We start from the raw sequence: 18,124 nt of genomic DNA, 5'->3' as shown, positions 1-18,124 counted from the left end.
TGGAAATATTTACTGTCTGGCTCTTTACAGAAAACGTTTGCTGACCTCTGATTTTAGGAGAATACAGGGTCTATTCAAGGTAACTATTAGTCACTGGGGGTGGGGTAGATGGGGGCTGGGGTGGGGGACACAGGATAAGAAGACCCCAGCGGGAAGTTTAAGCAACTAGAGAGAAGGGACTCAGAAAGATAAAACCCAGCGGGGGACCCTTTAGTCAAGGAACCCTCAACAGAGACTTCTCTCCTCCCTCTGAATGGCCGCTGCATCTAATTGTCATAAGACAAGCAGGGAAAGTTAGATTAGATTATTTAAACAACATGCCAATTAAGACTACAAGACTACAGTTGAGGGATTTCCCTGGTGGTCCAGTGGTAAAGAATCCGCCTTATAATGCAGGGGACGTGGGTTCGATCCCTGGTCGGGGAACTACGATCCCACATGCCATGGGGCAACTAAGCCTGCACACCACAACTACGGAGCCCTCGCGCCTCAACTAGAGCCCGTGTGCCCTGGAGCCAGCGTACCACAGCTAGAGAGAGAAAACCCACGTGCCACAACTAGAGAGAAGCCCACGCACTGCAATGAAAGATCCCTCACACCTCAACAAAGATCCCGCGTGCCACAACGAGGACCCGACGCAGCCAAAAATAAATAAAATAAATAATGAATAAATGTTAAAAAAAAAAAAAAAAAAAAAAACGACTACAGCCGACCCTTGAACAACTTGGGTTTGAACTGCATGGGTCCACTGGATTTTTTTCAGTAGTAAATACTACAGCACAGAACTGTGGATACGGAAGAACTGTGGGTACAGAGGGCTGACTGTAAGTTACATGCAGATTTTCGACTTTCTGGTAGGTGGGCACCTCTAACCCCTGTGTTGTTCAAGGGTCAACTGTAGTTTATAATAAGACAGGAAAATAAGCACTTTTAGAACGATTTTCATTAAAAATACACAGTTAATTCTGGGGATCTAATGTACAGCATTATGATTATAGCTAATAGCCCTGTATTGTATACTTGAAAATTGCTAAGAGAGTAGATCTTAAATGTTCTACCACAAAAAAGAAACGGTAATTATATGATGTCACGGAGGTGTCAGCTAACCCTACTGTGGTAATCAGATTATAGTAATATATAAGTGTAGCAAAATCAGCATGTTTGTGCACCTTAAATTTACACAGTGTTATGTGTCAGTTATATCTGAATAATACTGGAAAAAAAATACACAGTTAAGAAGATAAGGTTCAAAGGTACAAAACGTTTTAGTTCCTGGAAGAATTCAGGTATGGGACTCTCATTCTTTTGTGCTCCTAGGTAAACGAGGCTCCCCTCCCACATCTGTGCTTTATGAACTTGTGTGGTTTTTAAAGGCCAATTACAGGAGTTGTCCATGTGCACATATGTACCTGCTCAGAGCGGCTGTCCACCTCTCCCTACAGACCTGGAGACACAGAAAGACCCCCTGGCACTGGCGTCACAGGGAATGCCCTTCATTAACCTGCTCCCCTTCAGAGGAAACCGAGAGGTGCTCAAACCCCATTCCACTGTACCATTCCAGCCGACACAATGCACAGAATGAAATTGGTAGGACTCCGTTTATGTAGCATTCCTGAAATAAGAAAACTATAGAGATGGAGGACGGATCAGTGGTTGCCAAGGATTACGGATGGGGGACAGGGCTGGGTATGGCTGTAAAAGAGTGGCATGAGGGAGGCTTGTAGTGGTGGACTGTTTCTGTATCTAGAAGCTACACACGTGATAAAATGGCATGGAACCACACACGCACACACACACACACACACACACACACACACACACACGGAAGCACGTGAACTCTGAATAAGCTGTGTGGATTGTTCCAGTGTTGGTTACCTGGTTTGGGGTTGTACTGCACTTAAGCAGGATAGGACCTTGGGGGAAACTGGGTGAAGGGTGCATGGAACCTCCCTGTCCATTTCTTTGCAACTTTCTGTGAATCTATAATTATTTTTAAATGTTAAAAAAGAAATTGGAAAACAAAGGAATCAAGCAGAGATCTAGTTATTCATAGTTTGGTTTTTTTTTTAAATTTTAACTACCTCCTTTCCTTTAACTCACTTATTTACATTTTATTCTGCTTTTTCTGTGCAGTACCTAGCACATAGCAGGTTCTCAATAAATGTTTGTTTCATGTAATTATGCCTCTAGAAACAGGTTTTATTTATTCATAATGATAACCTTGTATTTCTGTATTTCACTTTCTTATATATTCTAGAGTTCTCAAGAGCAGTACCTTCTTGCCAACTGTCAGAGCCCCTATTTTGTTGGGGTGGCCACCCTTGTCTTGACTCAGGGAATGTTACCCTCTCAGCAGCTCCTGGTGAAGTCTTGATGGCTCTAAGCCAGTGCTTCTCAACTAGGGTTGATTGCCCCCCACCCCCAGGGGGCACTTGGCAATGTCTGGAGACATTTTTGATGTCACAACTGGAGGTGGGTATGGGGTGCTGCTTGCATCTAGTGGGTAGAGTCCAGGAACGCCTCCAGATATTCTGCAGAGCACAGGATGGCTCCTGCCACAACAAAGACGAATCCAGTCCCAAATGCCAGTAATGCCTCAGGTGGCTCTAAGGCAGTCATAGAGCAGCTAGGCCTGCAGTTAGTGGAGGCAGGAGCACATGACCCAGAGCCGTCCAGCGAGCTGTGAGGGGAGGCCGAGGCAGGCGTGGTCCAGCAGAAGGCTCCTTGTTCCCGTAGAAGGAGCTTCTGCCAATTCACGTCCTGTCCCCACCTCAGCCTGGAGCTGGGCAGCCAAGTTGCTGCCGTAAAAACCAGCAGGGAGCTGCTGAGAAACCGAGCGCGGTGGACTGGAAAGGTTGCATCTTTGTTAAGGTGGGTGGGTAGACAATATAAGGTTCTGGAGCTGCCTGCCTGCGGCAGCTTTTCATGTCTGAAAAGTAAAATAGCAGAGTCTCCTTACCTTTTAAAGCCAGTTGAATTGGGGTTTCTCTTACTTGCAGCCGGCAAAGGCGTCCTCACTTCTGTGTCTCTGTCCCCTGTTGCCCCGTGTTCTCCCCACTGGCGCTCTTCTGGGAGGCATAAGCTGCCACTGAGCGGCTGTGCTGTCGTTTATTAAATATTCCTCTGTTTTCTACCATTTAGATTATCCCTGAGCTGTATGATTATGTAAGTACTGTAATTATTATGCTGCTAATGTGCAATTATTTTCTCTGTAGTGTTTTTTTTTCTCCTCCATATTTGCCTTAAGAGATCTAGGCATGGGATAAATGCAATCCAGTGGTTGTTGATTTGCTGGAATACACTTCTATTTTGGAATGTTTTAGAATTACAGAAAAGTTGCAAAGATAGCATGGTTTTCCTCACTGTTACTATCTTATATTAGCATAGTATATTTGTCAGAACTAAGAAGCCTACCTTGATACGTTACTATTAAGCAAACTCCAGACGTTATTTGGATTTCACCAGTTTGTCTACTAATGTCTTTTTTACTATTACAGTGGTCTTTGGAACTGTTAAATTGTTGATGTTTATATGGTTGAATTCTAATATTTGTTTTTCCTTCATCTGTCTTTTGTGAGTATTCATGTGTCCTTCATGCATTTGACAGACTTGGTAGACGTGCTCTGAGGCTGGGTCGACTGCAGGGACTCTGAAGCACTGGGATCATGTGGGCCCCAGGCAACTGGACACAAGGTAGAGGTTTTGGGTTTGGAAACACGCGCAAGCGCACAGAAGCTTGCGTATGCTTTCAGGAGGATTGCAGACCTCTCGAAGCCCCATCTCTGCTTCCTGGAGTGACAGAGGCTTCGCCTGAGAAGGGCAGACACCCCCAGAGGTGCCTGCCATGCACACTATGCGTGTCGTTGACATAAGGGATGCACGCTCATGTGTTTGCTACCATCAGCCCAGGTACATCATACAGCAGCCAGTGTACAGTGATTTGTGGAGAACCTTCCACATGCTTTCTCTAACTCTTCCCAGCCTCATACCCAACCCAGCATTAAACTGTGGTGTGCAGTCACCAGATACGAGCCCTAAGTACTGGCTAGGTTTCACGTGGGAAGGGAGGTGATGGATGAACCTCAGAGACACTGTGCTAAGTGAAAGAAGCAAAAGACAACACGTTGTATGATTCGACTGATACACGATGTCCAGAAAAGCCAAATCCATAGAGGTAAAAAGTGGATTAGTGGTTGCCTGGGGCTGGGGGTAGGAAAGGGGAGTGCCTGCTAATGGGTACCAAGGGTGTGATTGGGATGATGGACATGTTCTGAAACTGGGTTGTGTGTTGCACAACTAAGTCAATTTACTAAAAATCATTGAAATTACACACAAAACGGGAAGATTTTATGGTTTGTAGATTATACCACAATAAAGTTGTTTTTAAAAGTCTTTTAAAGTGACTCTGTTTTTAAATTCAGTTGGTTGCCTTGTCTTGGTAATTGGACAGACCAGGCTATGTAAACTAGACTTGGCAGTCTCTAACCCTACAAAAGGCTTCTGGGCTTCTTAAAACGTTCATACAATCGCCAGGGACACTTACCAAGAAGCCACACGTTGACATTGCCCAGGAGTTTGGCCAACTGTAAGGGGAGAGTACTACCATGTTACAACCTGGTAATCGTTACCGGGTTAAAAATATAGTTGCTTTCATGAAGGAAACTGCCTCTCTCATTCAGAGGAATTTATCTTATAGAACGACTTACTAGCACTGCTGTTTGTTTAGAAAAGTTGATGTGATATCTGATTATGTGGCAGCCTTTGGGGTAAAATGAAGTTTGTGGATAAAGGACCAATTGATACCTGGGCCTTTCAATATCAGCATTTTTATCTTTCACATGTTTTTGAAAGAACCTCTTAAAATTGTATTATATGCTTTTTATTTCTTTTTGGATATGCTAAAATGTAACATTTTGGGGAGTTCCCTGGTGGCGCAGTGCTTAAGAATCTGCCTGCCAATATAGGGGACACAGGTTTGAGCCCTGGTCCGGGAAGATCCCACATGCTGTGGAGCAACTAAGCCCGTGCGCCACAACTACTGAGCCCGCGTGCCGCAACTACTGAAGCCCGCGTGCCTAGAGCCCGTGCTCCACAACAAGAGAAGCCACAGCAATGAGAAGCCCGTGCTCCCCAACGAAGAGTAGCCCTTGCTTGCCGCAACTAGAGAAAGCCTGTGCGCAGCAAAGAAGACCCAACACAGCCAAAAATAATTAAATTAATTAATTAATTTAAAAATGTAACATTTTCTTGATAGTTAAGGTTTGTATGAGTGCACATGGGCATTGGTATGTTCTTGGAATGTACCAGTAACCACAGGGACCACCTGGATGTGGTCAGCCTTGATTTTAGGCATGGATGGTCTTGAGTCTGGCTCGAGGCTCTGATGCTCTTTCTCCTGTGCCCTAAGGCAGCATTTGGACTCTCTGAGCCTTGGTTTCCTCTTTTCAGAAAATGGGGACACTAAGGTCAATGTCTAGTGTGTAGTAGACACTCATATTTTCATTGTTCTTGTGGTCGTACAGAATAAATAGTCATTCAGCTTAGTGATTCTTCAAGGTCTTTTCTCTTCTGCCTGTCAAATTTTCCTCCCTCCTTTATGTCACTTCTGCTTCTGAATTGCTTCCTTAGTTTCCTCCTACTTGTGTAGCACTGGAGACTTACCAGTGTAAAGAAGCACTCCGAGTGCATGGTGACTGTTTTTCCTCTCTGCTTAGAACTGTTCTTTGCATGCCCTTGGTTTTGTGGATGGGTACACGAAGTTGCTGGAAATGAAATGTTATGAACAGATTAGAGCAGAGCCATCAAGCTTTTTGGGTAAAGGGCTAGAGAGTAAATATTTTAGGTTTGGCGGGCCATAGGGTGTCTGTTGCAACTGCTCAACTCTGCTGTTGTAGCTCAGAAGCAGCCGTAGGCAATACCTAAATGGATGTGCCTGCCTGTGTTCGATAAAAACTGGAGGCAGGCTGGATTTGGCCCTGGGGACTTAGTTTGCTGACTTGTGATCGATGTCATGCTTGTTTGTGTACTGTGTTAACACCACCAAAGCGCTTGCATCTTCAGCTTTCATTGTAGTTTGTATTAGCTAGGATGCACATCTGAAAAAACCCCAAACAGGTACAGAATTATTGATTTCCAGGTATGGATGTCATCATGTTCCGGAATTTGGTATTTGTAGTACTCGGTGATGTTAGAGGTTTTACACATTCATGTCACGTGATTAGACCATGTTCCATAATTAACAGACACTTACTACTGGACAGGTATTAAGAGTAAGAGAAGTTGATTCAGGGTCAAGATCTTCAGCTATATCTTCTTGGCTACCTTGTACAATACCTACAAAACAGTTTTCATATGTTTGGATGTACATTTAAAGGCACAGGTGAAGTTACTTTTGGGTTGAAGTTAAGTTTACCCAAATCATTGTGCTGTTTGGTCTTGAAAGGGAGCTCTCAGAACGCATGTCTATACTGATGCCCCTGGAAAGTCCTTGCTCTTGCGGGGCTCGCATGCCGGTGGTGGGATATGGGAAAGTTGCTGAAGCGGGGTTAGGAAGGTGGTGAAAGACGTTAAGTCACTTCAACAGTTAACTTAAAGATTTTCCTAGCAGCCGGTGCCCAAAGCTGTAAGAGAGATTCCCACCCCAGGTTCTCGGATTCCACTCCAACAGTGATTCTCAGCTAGGGGCGACATCTGGAGACTTTTGGTTTTCACAGCTTGTGGGGAGGGCTTGGTACTGACATGTAGTGTTGTAGTGGCCTGTCTGTTTCACCCTGCCTCTGGATCCTTGCGGGCTGGGGGAGTGCAGGGTTCAGCCAGCATCGGCACAAGGAAGCCAGGCCTTTTCCCCGGACTGTCCTCAGCTTTGCTGACGGGGCTGCGAGGAATGCCATGGAACGGGAACCGCTGTGCAGCAGATGTCTTTCGTTTTTGTTATTTTAGCCGTTGAGCGGTGTGTTTAAAGAGTGTGCCTTTAGAGAAGATTTACATATACTTTTGGAATGCCCATACAATGTTGTAAATTCTTGTTTTAGAAATGGATTTTTAATTATTATTATGACTAAAAAAAAAAAGTGAGTAGTTACTTCCTAACGGTTGGGTGGTTTGGGATCTAAAATGATGAGGCTGGAGCCCACAGTGGCCAGCTCTGCAGAGGTCTTTCACATCGTGACTTTTCCTCAGGAAAGGCACGTAGCCGACCTGGCAGTGCTCTGCTGGCCGTGGATAGACTGACTGCTTCGGGAGGCATCTCACATAAATCATTCTGTGATTACTCCGGCCCAGGTCAACCCACGATTGCCATCTCATTCACCTCGGCAAGACACTGGAAGCCAAACCGTCTCCCCTCCAATATCATATACCTCCAGTATGTCACCATGCAGATGGCATTTGACGAAAATGTCAAGGATTACCAAGAATAGCTTCTTGCATTCCCACGTACTTAAGGGGGAAGGACAGAGCACCATTTGCATTTTAAGTGCCACCTCGGTGGCCAGAACCAATAATTCCTGTTTGAGCAACTCTCAGCTCTATCTTGGGGCTTTAGACATACTCTCCATTTCAAAATAAGAACTCATGTACTTATTTTACCTTGAAAATTATTAATAGAATTCTTTTTCTTATGCCATTTATCACCTGGCTCCTTTAAAAATATGGATCACTATAAAGTTTTATATAAACATGTAACTGATAAAATCCTTCTTTTCCTGAGTCATTGTCAGCATCTCAGTTCTAAATCCAGTGCCAACTCAGTAAATGTTTGGAATCCAAAGTCTGCATTGCCTTTAGCCGGGCTAACTTTTATTTTGTTATGTAAAGTAGAGAAACATAGACTTTCTTTCCGTCTGTTTGGGGTGCTTAGTAGCCACTCTTTCATTGGTTGGAGTGGGTGTCATCCCTTTTTTTGCACCAGTGAAAATAACAGCCTAGAACGTTATTTCGGGGAGGAGTGCTACTTTTATCATTTTCAGTAAAACCATGTGGATTAATCCCAACCAGGTTGTGGGGCAGGAGGAGGAGCTAAGTTCTTCCTGGTTTTCCACCGTCCTGAGCTGCGAGGTTAGTCTGTGGCCTACTCTCCAGACTCGTGGGTAGTTCAAAGTCAACTTGGATTCCACAGGAGCTCCTCACTGATTGTGGACCAGAAAACACAAGCACGCCTTTGCGTCTTTCCTCTCTTTCCTGTGATCTTTGTTATGTTTCACTGGTGTTTGGTTGCTTTACCTCTCCACCTGGAGTTAAAGAAGGTGCCTTGACCTATTCCAAATTACTAAAATAAACAAAAATTGGGAAATTTTCCAAGAAGCAAACCAATGACATAACGGTACCACAGGCGTATGAGTTACTGGAATTGGTTTTGTGAAACAGTTGGCTGGTACTGTTTGCAAAGCTGGGTTTTTTTCCTCACCAAAAGGGTAGCACTACGTAAAGTTAATTGTTCCCGTATTAAGTTCTTTTTTCCTCCCTTGAAAGTAAAGGTGAAACAGAAGTGGGACCTTTAGGCCATTGTTCTTTTGATAATCAGGTCTTAGACTTACTGGAAAGATGGATCAAAGTCAGAACTTTCCAGAAGCAGGGAAAGGAATGTGCTGGAGTGTTAATGGTAGTGCAGTTTGTTTATAAAGGAGCAAATGAATACTACGTATGGTGGTCCCTCCATGGTAACTGCCTCCACTCCGGTGGAATTGTGCAATGACACAAAACGTCACCATCTCCAGTCACGATTACTGAAGCCAGATTTCTTTCTTTTTCTAAAATATTTATTTATTTATTTTGGCTGCATTGGATCTTAGCTGCGGCATCTTTTAGTTGTGGCCTGCAGACTCCTTAGTTGCGGCATGTGGGATCTAGTTCCCTGACCAGGGATTGAACCCAGGCCCCTTGCATTGGGAGCATGGAGTCTTAGCCACTGGACCACCAGGGAGGACCCTGAAGCCAGATTTCTAAAACACCTCCAGTAACTGTCACAGTGAACAGCGTTGGAACATCAGAGGCTTGAAGCCACAGGCACCATGCCTGTTCCGAGGGGGTCTTGCGCCTGACGCTCCCGCAAGCATTGCAGCCTGAACGTGGGCCGTCAGGCAGCCGGGTCCCTTCTGCCTGATGCCATCTCTGACCACGGAGTGCCAGCCAGCTCAGAGTTACATCGTTCTCTCTTTTGTTGAGCTGGCCTGGGGGGCAACTTCAGTTTCACCTTTCCCTCTGGTCCTTGTCAGCTCTCATTGGGGTCCATTAACATTTGCCCTTATTTGGGTGTCCATAATGAGCACACCACAGTCCGGTGATGGTGAGGTCACCTCTCCAGTTTGTTTTGTGTTCACCTCTGTGGACTACACTCTGGGTCCGTCCATCGTTTTGGGGGCATGATTTTGAGTCCACACACCGTCCTGGTTCCGTTGCTCTTGAGTGCCTCGTTGCCATGATTTTGTCATTATTTTCGTTTTTCTGAATGTTACACATCTATTTATGCTGTTTTAAAAGGCATAGTTTGGGAACTTCCCTGGTGGTGCAGTGGTTAAGAATCTGCCTGCCAGTGCAGGGGACACAGGTTTGAGCCCCAGTTGGGGAAGATCCCACATGCCACAGAGCAACTAAGTCCCGTGCGCCACAACTATTGAAGCCCGTGCGCCTAGAACCCGTGCTCCACAACAAGAGAACCCACCGCAATGAGAAGCCCGCACACCGCAACGAAGAAAAAGTAGCCCCCGCTCGCGGCAACTAGAGAAAGACCATGGGCAGCAATGAAGACCCAATGCAGTCAAAAATAAAGTTTTAAAAAAATTTCTAAAATGCATCGTTTTTTTCAGAGAGAGAGAGGGCAGCATATCATACTCTTTACCCATGATGTGTATAGCATCAGGTAAAAAACCCTGAGGTCTTAGCCACAGAAATGCTCTCGGTTTTATATTAATTTAAGGTGGTGTATATATATGTATATCTCCCCACCCTAGGAGATTCTGATCAGCAGGGCCCAGGCCTCCTGATATCCATTTTCTCCCCATGTTTAAAGATTGAGGTAAAATTCACATAACGTGAAATTAACCACTAACCATTTAAAATGGTTAATTCAGTGGCATTTAGTACATTCACAGTGTTGTGCAACCACTACCTCTGTCTAGTTCCAAGATATTTCCATCACCAAAAAGAAAACCTTATACCCATTAAACAGTCACTCCCCATTCCTCCCTCTTTCCAGCCCCAGGCAACCACTGATCTGCTTTCTGTCTCTCTGGTTTGCTGATTCTGGACATTTCTTAAAATAGAATCATAGAATGTATGGTCTTTTGTGTCTAGGGTAATATTTTAAGGCTCACCCACGTGGTAGCATATGTATCAGGACTTATTCCTTTTCAGGGCTGAATCCCGTCTCATTGTACGGATTGAGCACATTGTGTTTACCCCTTCCTTTGTTGATGGGCATTTGGGTTTCCACCTTTTGGCTGTTGTGAGTAGGGCTGCTATGACATGCATGTACAAGTGTCTCTCTGAGGATCGGCTTTCAGTATTCCTGGGTATATACCTAGGAGTGGAATTGTTGGGTTATATGGTAATTTGATGTTTCACTTTTTGAGGAACCATCAAACTGTTTTTTTTCCACAGCGGCTGTACCATTTACATTCCCGCTAGCAATGCATGAGGGTTAGTTTCTCCACATCCTTACCAACACTTGTTATTTTCTATTGTTGTTTTTTGTCTGTTTGCTTTTTTGAAAAAACGACCATCCCCGTGGGTGTGAAGTGGTTTCTCATTGTGCTTTTGGTGTACATTTCCCTAATGGCTGATGATGTTAAGCCTCTTTCCATGTGCTTTTTGGCTGTGTGTATATCTTGGAGAGATATCTGTTCAATTCCTTTGCCCATTTTTTCATTGGGTTATTTGCCTTTTTGTTGCTGAATTTTAGGAGTTATTTATATATAACGAATACTGGACCCTCATCAGGTATATGATTTGCAACTGGTGTCCATTTTTGAGAAGTTCTCCTGGTGAGTTCAATTAGCAACCAAGCTCAGGAACCACTGATCTGGACCAGTGATTCTTGGGGCGTCCTGCAAAGCACCTGGGAAGCTTTCTGAAAATAAACAAACAAACAAATGCAGCCCCTTGCCCCCTAACCATGGGGTTCCGATAAGCCCCCTTTCCCCCGCAAACAAACAACTACCTGATGAAGCAGTAGTTTAGCTAAGGTGAGTGATGACCTGACTGAATGGTTAGGTGTCATCAAAACAGAGAATCCAGCAGCTCCTTAAAGGATCAGCCGGCAAGCTCCCTGCTCCCCTTTCTCCAGAATGTTCTGTGCAGAGCATCACGCTCACTCACATTACAGGATGGCCTGGCCTCCCTGGAGTACCACCAAGACTTGCCATGTCGTCAGGCCTCTCAGGAGGTGACACGTCATCTGCCTGTTTCTCCTGTGCCCACGGTAAGGGCACCTCCGCATTCGTGTGTAAAATGCTGAGCTGTGCGCTTACTGTTTCTTTTTGGTTTCTTCTGATGGAGAGAGCACGATTGGTGCTTGCGTGTGGTGTTTCCGCTTTAATCACGGTAATGTGGAATGTTGCGCTTTTCCACTCTGAAGAAAGATATCGTCAGTCTTTTGTCCCCTACCTCATTACCCTAATTCCAAAGGAGGCTGAGGGCTCGGCTCAAAACTGAGAAGGTGGGATGGTCGTGGGATGGTTGGTGGAGCTTTCTAGCCGAAGTCCTCATCTGATAGGAGGCTGGGCGTGGGGGCGCGGCAGGGCGTGCTCCCTAGGGTTCTCTGTGTCATTGGACTCTCTTCTTCCGCTGCCCTGGCGCTGTTTCCCACCGCATCCTGTAGCAGCCTGGTGGGGCCCTTCTCGCCCTGGGTTCCTAGGGGCCGAGGCCCTGCCATGTTCTTTCTTCCTTCCTGCACATTCTGCTCCATTCTGCCCCCTTGCCTCCCCGCCCATGTCTCCAGCTGCTCGAAAGGGACTTACTTCCATACACACGTTGGGAACAGCGTAGGGACTCCTAAGAACAGGTTTTGATGGGCAGAAAAGCAGAAAAAGGTCACCTCGAAGGGATTCAGTTCCATAGAAGTGCGCACGCTTTATTAAATTCCAAGTTAGGGCAAGTGGTATATTTTGCTGGGCAGTTTTTATAGGATCATTTTACTTAAGTGCTGCATCACATTCACCCGTAGAAAGAAGGCAAAGGAAAGTCTGTTTTGAATAATCTCCTGGTCAGCTGCGTGTCTCATGCTTAGCACGTGCTCTGTGTACCAGTTTTTAAAAATTGATGACTATTTTAGAACCACCGTCTCCCTCTGAAAAAGGAGAAACTGACCCTGGGATGAGCGTGGCATTTTACTCTCTACCACATGCAGAAGCATATCGTCGTGAAATGTTTTTAGTGCATGTATTTGGCTGGCAGTTTTCTGTTCTCTCCTCTTTGCCAGACTGTACACTGTCTGGGGTCTGCCCTCATCCCTTGTGTTTCCCAGAGCTTTTCTTGCCCTTGCCGAGTGGCAATGCCATCACCCACCCCTGGGCTGAATAAATAATTATTTGGTTAGAGTTCTAAAGATATTTTAAATATTCTAGGTGGAATTCTCAGTTTGAAAAGCAGATGCTGCTTAAAGTAACTGATCGTGTGCTTCCCGTATATAGTTCCTGACTCCGCTCACCTCCCATCTTCCCTCTCTGTGGGGATGCCCCCGCCCCGCCCCCCGCCCCCCAGGAGCCGGATGACTATTTACCTGTGAGAGCTTCACTTATACACGTTGGCTCAAGCCAAACTTCAAGTTATAATCTAAAGAGCGTTTAAAAACTACTGCTGCTCGCGATCCCCCACAAATCAGTGAGGTCCCACTTCCGGGGTGAATCCAGACGCCCCTGGTGATTCTCCTTGCAGCCAACGGACCCCATCTTGTTCACGGTAATGAATGAATATTTGTTGATGATATCAATCCCATCCTAAAACTTGGGCAGATAAGCCTTGACGTGAGAAACCAGAAACACTGAGGTTTGTAAAGGGGAACAAAGGTCGAATAGCTAGCTATAAATGCCATTGTATTATTGCTTTGGAGCAGTGACGGCGCCTCAGGGTTTGATGTTCTGCTGAACCTAAAAATCACGTATGTTTACGTTGCATCGCTTCCTCCTCTGAGCTTCCATCGCCCCCTGCGTGCCCCTACCAGTGAGGGAGTTTGTCAGGTAGTGGCAATTTGTTATTTATTTGCTCCCTGGCTGAGCTGAATTCCTGGAGGTTAACTCCTGGCACTTGGCATCTCAAATAGCTTTCCTGTAGTGAGTATTGAAAGAAATGAATAGCCCTTTACAAATTTCATAGAGCTTCTCCTAGGGTGGGGTCCCCAAGCTCTCTTATCTTTAGCCAAGATTACCTGCCTGTGACCACGAGCATCATTTATACCAAGCCTCGTGCCTAGCTCTGCGTGGCAGGAGCTCCCTGTGCGTCCCGTCTGTTGGCTGGGCCATGCTCCAGGAAGGGTTTGCCCACCTCTGCACCTCACTTTGGCGTGGTGACTACAGCCTCAAACACCCGCCGGGGCTGGGCCCCCAGCCAAACTGCCAGATGTCAGAGGTCACAGGCAGCGGTGGGGCCTGTGGCACGCTAGTGAGTGGCCCTTCCTAAGGGCATGGCCCTCATCGGCTTTAGCCGGTTTTGTCTTTGGGGACTCTTATCCCCATGTGCCAGTTCTTCCAGTTTCTAAGGGAGTTAGAAATTCAGGTGTGGGAAATGAAATCCGCTGAGGTTAAATGTTGGAAATCCGCTGGGGTTTCTGTAGAATATCCGAGGGCCAACACTGCAAACTGGGTAGAACACAGCTGCAGGCTGAGTTGGCCCTGGGACGGCCTTGGAGTCATGTGCTTCCAGCTCTCGCTGTCTGGTTTGCCCTTCTTCTAGACAGAGAGAAGCAGGAACCCGGGAAGAATTCAGTGATGGCTGCGCTTGTCCGATGGGATCATGGGGAGAGGAGAGGAGAGGAGGCCACTTTGGGTTCTGGGTAAACGCTCTCGCATACAAAATGGCTTACTTTATTTGTATAGACATACCACAGTCCCCTCCAGCTCTCTACCTACAGTTACTGTTGTGTTTGAGTGTCTTCTCTGTCTAGTCTTTTTTCTTTTTGTAAGTAAAGAAACCAAAATGTGGTGATATATCAAGTAATTTTATAGCCACCCTTTCTCCCTGACCAGTAACCAAAGCACTTCCAAGTTATTCCGGTGTCTTATTAAACACACTTTAAACATCATCCCAGGTAGACCTCACAAGGAGGGGAATTCTGTTTTGCTGTTTGCTCCCTTGTCCACAGTGCCTGAGCAGAGCCTGGCATGTGGCAGGTCCTCAGGGACTAACTATTGCATGATTGTTGGTGGGCAGTAATTTATTGGGTCCCATCCTTATTGTTGGCCATTTGGCTTGTTTGCTTTTTCCTGTTACTGTATCTAGTACTGTGATGCCCCTCTTTATACATTAAGCTCTTCACCTATTAGATCATTTTTCATAGGTGTTGCTATTGACATTTGGGCTTGAGTGATTCTTCGTGGTGGGCTGTCCTGTGCACTGGAGGATGTTTAGCAGCATATCTGGCCTCCACTTACCAGACTCAGTAGCACCTCCCCTCCACCCTTGTGACAACCAAAAATGTCTCCAGATGCTGCCAGGTGTCCCCGGGAGGCACAATGGCCCTTGGTTGAGAACCACTGTACTAGTGGGATTAGTGAACCAAAGTGTCAATGTATTTTAAGATTTTGAACCTTAAAATATATGCTGCTCGGAGAAAATACTTCAGTGAGCTGTTGTCTGCTGCCTCTCTCTACCCCATTTCACCCAGCCTCCTTCCCCTGGGAGATCAGCATCCGCCCACTTCCCTGTGAGTCTCTGGAGCAGTGCTGTCCGATAGAGGCTTTAGGGTCCAGAAAGTTCAGCCGGAGTGGCGGGGGCATGTGAGGAAGGAGCCCTGGTGTTGGCGTGCAGACGCTGACCGCTGCGGCTCGTGGCCATGCGGTGGGCAATTTCGCGTCGCTGTTGTCACGCAGTGTATTTACTCAGCTACTCCAGGTGGGAACCTGGCTTCTTTCCAGTTTTGAAGGAGAGTTTGGGGCTCACTCTTAAGCCACTTCAGGGGGCTGCCCAAGTATTGTTACCCACAGTCCTGCTCTGAGGATTTTTAAACAATTTTTATGACTTGATATTGAGCAAAATGACACAGTCCCTGCGCCAGCGCCTGCAGTTTGGGGGGCAGCTTCCTACGTTATGGGACGTTCTCACTCGAGCCAGTAACACCCAGCCTGCCTCACTCGTGCCTGTGGTCCCCGCCCGAGCTGGCCCGGTAGGGAGGCTGCCCCAGAGGCAGCGATGACCCGTCCTGCCTCCTTGGAGAGTCTCAGGGGAGCCCTGCGTTGTAGAACCTTGTCAGTGAGAATGAGTTTCCCGTCGGGTGGGCTCACGTTAGTGCAGAGGTGCCCCCCAAGGCCTTAAGCTCACCACCTTCCTGATGTCACGTAGAAGGGAACCCAGCGGGGTCCTGGAAACGGCAGAAGTGGTTACTCTTGTTCCCCTTCCCAGAGCGTTCAGCTCAGGTGTCCCCTCGCCATCAGCACGGGCCTGGTGAGTGGCCTCACCGTGACTCAGGGACCTGCCCCCGTCACTGAGGCCCAGCGCCCCTCAGGCCTCGACCTTTCCCACCCGGCCTCTGCTCCCCCTTCCTGGTGTCTGCTTTCTCTGTAGCCCCAGGGACCTTCCTCCGAAACAGATCTGATGCCCGGGCGCCCGCCTCCTTTCCTGAGGCCTCCCTGCTGCCGGCAAACTGCGGCCTTGCTCTTTGTCAGGCCGCCCGTGCCTTCAGGGGGCAGGGTGGGGGGAGAGGCTTCCTTTCACCTCGCCTGTTCTCACCCCCACCCCCCACCCCGTGAGGCCTGGGCAGGTAGGTCCCCTGTCCTCCCCGGGCGGGTCAGAAGCGGCCTTGGTGCTTCTCTCTCTTGGGCCTTGGACCCACCGCCGGTGAAACCGGCCCTTCCTCCAGGAGCTGTGTGTGCTCTCTCCCTGGTGCCTCTTCCCCTGGGCAGGGAGCTTTGGGAACAGGGTTCCCGAAACTGGACTTCCCGGACAGGCAGCATTTCGTGTATGTATGAGGGCAGCATTTTGAGTATATGTGTAAACATGTTTTTCTAGGGAGGAGATCGATGGCTTATCTCAGTTTCCCAGAGAGATCCAAGACCTAAAAGAACCGCGAGCACTTGCCATTCCCTGCATCCTTTCCTGGCACATGTTTCTTCATCAGAGCTTGATGGGTGTCTGAATGTCTTAGATGTTCAGGCATTTTCCCCTCTGCCTTTGTTCATGGATTCAGGTGGCGATATACGCAAAGAGGCATCTGTAAAGAATGGAATTCTCATGCCCCAAAGAAAACAGATTAAGTGACTGCTAAAAAGTTGTGTGTATGTCTGGGTCTTTTTGGTGGGGGAGGTAATTAATGCAAAAAAGTGCGGGTGATAAAATCCTTTAGCTCTTACTCTTAGAAACCTGGCACAGGACTTCTGCAACTGGGAGCAGTACGCAGGGGAGAGCTCGATCTCGGCAGTATTTGCAAAGCTGAAATTGAGATCACAGAGCCCGGAGTTCTACGCCGTCTCTGCCGCTGTATGCCTGTGTGCCGCTTGGCTGAAAGGATGGCCAGACTGTTCCGGGTCGCCTCCCCCTGTGATGCCATTTCTAAAGAATGTTATTGTTGGGCCTCTTTGCTCTCCTTGGCCAGTGGGGTTTTCCTCTCCTATTTCAGTTGAACTTTCTTCTTCCGTCAATTGTTACTATTTCTTTCTTTTTTTTTTTTTTTTTCCCAAATCCTTCCTTAAAACCTCCCCTTTAAATTTTTAAATATCCCTTCCTGTCTGTGGTATTCAGTAGTAAGTTAAGAACCAAATTTTTATACCACTGTATTTTATTCTTAAAGGAGTATTTTAAGTCTCTCTTCTATTGTTTTGGCCATATTAAAAATAAGAAGGTGGTCATTAACTTCCCAATCTGTAGTCTCCTCTGAGTAGTCATCAGTAGCAATTTGTCAGGAGAGGAAGGAGGATAAAAAATATTTAAAAGCGGAATATGGTGCATTTATGAGTATTCTTATAGCAGTAATACAGTATCTTTATTTCTACTCTTTTCCTCAGGTTCCTGCCACTCAGGCAGGAACCCTTTCATTTTTGCCTGGAATCCCTCCTCCGAGCTCGATGGGAGCGCAGAGAGCCGCTGGTGACCCGAGCAGGCTTCTCCCCCCTGGTCTTGCCACATCTTAGGTGCCCGTCCCTGAGCTCAGTTTCCTCCTTAGGTAAAGTGGGGGTGGTTATGAGGGACCCACCTTTTTTTTTTTTTTTTTTCGCGCAGGCTCAGCGGCCACGGCTCACGGGCCCAGCCGCTCTGCGGCATGTGGGATCCTCCCGGACCGGGGCACGAACCCGTGTCCCCTGCATCGGCAGGCGGACTCCAACCACTGCGCCACCAGGGAAGCCCTGGGACCCACCTTTTTAAAATTGTTGTGCTGATTAAAGAAGTTTCTCCCGTCCCTCTGAGCACAATGCGGGCTCTGCCCGGGGGGCTGGCGGCTGTGGCTGCACACTTTCAGCGGTGTCTGCAAAACCTACAGGTGGTAGGTGGCAGCCGTGTGCATTAAGCATGGTGGTTCTTGTGTGACTGGATGCAGCCACCTACACGTATATCCTGGAGCGTTGCCTTGCCAAGTACTGCTCCGGAAAGTAGGAGACCATTCTGTATCACATGTGCAATGGAAGGAAGAGTGTCATGACATAGTATGTATGTCCTACGCTTGTGAGGTGTGATGTGCTCCAGTATTTTCTTTTTAAACCAAAACACTGATTGGGACCTACTCCATCAATTTCACTGCTCACTAATGGGCAGTGGCTGTAGCATGAGAGCGTGACGTAGAGTAATGTGACAGATGAATACAGAGGATTGGGAATGATGGTTTAGAGAATGTTTCAATATGTGTCCAGCTATTTGGAAGACGTCCGGGACATTGATCAGCCATGACTTAGAATTTGTGGATCAAAATTGCCAGATGTGTGTAACAGTTTAACGTGAGTGAGATGACAGTCACCTACGTCCTTGGATTTTGTTTTCTTCTCCCCAG

At 47.0% G+C, this 18,124-nt stretch overlaps 1 protein-coding gene across 1 annotated transcript in view; it reads left to right on the top strand.

Moving 5' to 3' along the window:
• WWC3 (WWC family member 3) overlaps positions 1 to 18,124 on the top strand; it is a 127,975-nt gene that overhangs the window by 11,851 nt on the left and 98,000 nt on the right. The gene's annotated exons all lie outside the window — the stretch shown is intronic.

The sequence above is a fragment of the Kogia breviceps genome, chromosome X (assembly GCF_026419965.1).
Source record: "Kogia breviceps isolate mKogBre1 chromosome X, mKogBre1 haplotype 1, whole genome shotgun sequence".
Taxonomy (NCBI): Eukaryota; Metazoa; Chordata; class Mammalia; order Artiodactyla; family Physeteridae; genus Kogia; species Kogia breviceps.
The sequence above is the reverse complement of the archived record's forward strand: the minus strand, read 5'-3'. Positions and strand labels throughout refer to the sequence as shown.